We start from the raw sequence: 1,866 nt of genomic DNA, 5'->3' as shown, positions 1-1,866 counted from the left end.
AGTCTCTTGTCAAGATGGAGTCCTAAGTATCGAATCTGTTCAACAGGCATTAGTGGTGTATTTAGAAAGGATACTGTAGGACAGGTGGGCAGAGGCTTACGACAGAGAGTAAAGGTGATCTGGTGGGATTAAAGTAAATGTAAATTTGTTAAAATTTAGAGGTAAATATAATTTAACAATTCCGATAATAAACATGTGCGCATCGGATAATACGCAATCCTCATGAACAAACATTTCACTTTCACATTCCAATCAAGATCATGTAGTCTCAAATTTCAGATAAGGTTATACGAATTTTATTTTTTAAAATGGATGCAACTGGGGTAATGATGGCCATTCGAAATAATGATTGCCTTGTGATAAGGAATTAACCATTGTGAATTCGCAAAAGTTGCGAAACAGGCGATTAAACAGGATCCATGTTATGGCTTCGTTTACAGTTAAAATGGATTAAGGCTTTATCTCGCTAATCTAAATAACTGCCAAGTAGGTTTGGTCATATTCAATAGTTTGAGAAAGAGACGCGTGATGTCAGCACCAAACAGTTCCGAGGTAAATTTATGATCTCGGGGAATCGTTGTGACCAAGATTACTCCTGATTTTCTTCAGCTGATTTTTTATTTATTGATATTTACAACTGTACTAAGAATATATACAACAAGTATATATGATGTCAGTATACCTCTCTCCTCTTTTATCCCCCAGTGGGGCGGCCCACCCCGTTCTGGGTACTTCCCTATCCTGGGCCAATATTGTAACCCCCACCTTCAGTGGACCCAGTCCAACCACTTATAATGCCATGTGGCAAAGGAAGAGCACCATATATATTTCGATATATGTTAATAATGTTATCTATCTGTCGGGGTTGGTTCTTGTCTTAGGCGATTTCTCCAGCCTGATATCTCTTTACAGAAGGCCCACGACAAGGCGTATTCATTATAAGTTAGGAACGGCCGTGCCAGAGGATGAGCCCTGGACACTGACTAGGTAGAGTAACAGTTCTAGTTGCCGAGATGAAGCGGACGGACTAGAACTGTCATGATAGGAGTCAGCTTACTAGTTGCCGAGATGAAGCGGACGGACTAGAGCCGGGGAGAGACGGGAAACTACACTGGTTGCCGAGATGAAGCGGACGGACCAGTGTAACCGATAGGAAGTAGGTTACAATCTTAGTTGCGGAGATGAAGCCGACGGACTAAGATTGCTGGAGTAAGGGAGAGGATATTGGCCATCGTCTTAGGTGGACGTACTGAAAAACATAACTTTTACGAGCATAGATTGGCAATAAACTTCTCTATCTCAAGCAGTGTATACGCCACCTGTGCCATGACTAGACCCAGGAAAGGATGTGGATCTAAGATCGAATTGGGGGATTTAGAGTCCCTTATTTATAGGTCTAGTCCATGCGGCTGTGACCGAGAAGCGGTCGGTACATGTCTGCTTGACATAGGTTCGTGCATTGCATTGTTGTAATTTATTATTCATTGCACAGATATTGCTAAGTATTATGTACAGAAATTATTAATATACAAAAATGACAATCTCTTTTTACAAAATGAACTGATTTATAAATTTGAGAGCTTCGGTGAGGCTCGAGGTGGAGCGCTCTGGTGAGTAGCGGTCGCACCGCTTGCTTCCTCTCCCTACATATCTATTAATAAAGGAGGTAAGAAAAAAAATCCTCATAATATTGTCTCATTCTCACCATAACAGTTTTGATACTACTCCAGCTAAAAAAAAAATTAGTATGCATCTAAAAACACGATTTCCCATTTTTACTTATACTTGAATCGTTTTCAATGTAGGACAAATCTAAGCACAATTTTCTTTTTCGTTAATCATGAGAGATAGTTGACCTTGGATGAC

General features: G+C 40.2%; 1 long non-coding RNA gene across 1 annotated transcript; it reads right to left on the bottom strand.

Annotated features, from left to right (window-relative positions):
• Nucleotides 1-692: 692 nt before the first annotated feature.
• LOC106689397 (uncharacterized) lies at nucleotides 693-1,854 on the bottom strand. Its single transcript, XR_001344434.1, has 2 exons — nucleotides 1,648-1,854; nucleotides 693-852 (listed from the first exon to the last, which is right to left on the bottom strand). It is a non-coding gene; the product is annotated as an uncharacterized lncRNA (long non-coding RNA).
• Nucleotides 1,855-1,866: the final 12 nt, after the last annotated feature.

This window comes from Halyomorpha halys, unplaced genomic scaffold (genome assembly GCF_000696795.3).
Source record: "Halyomorpha halys isolate HHAL.00 unplaced genomic scaffold, Hhal_1.1 Scaffold1350.1, whole genome shotgun sequence".
NCBI classification, from domain to species: domain Eukaryota; kingdom Metazoa; phylum Arthropoda; class Insecta; order Hemiptera; family Pentatomidae; genus Halyomorpha; species Halyomorpha halys.
Note: the sequence above shows the minus strand (reverse complement) of the source record. Positions and strands in the feature narration are given on the sequence as shown.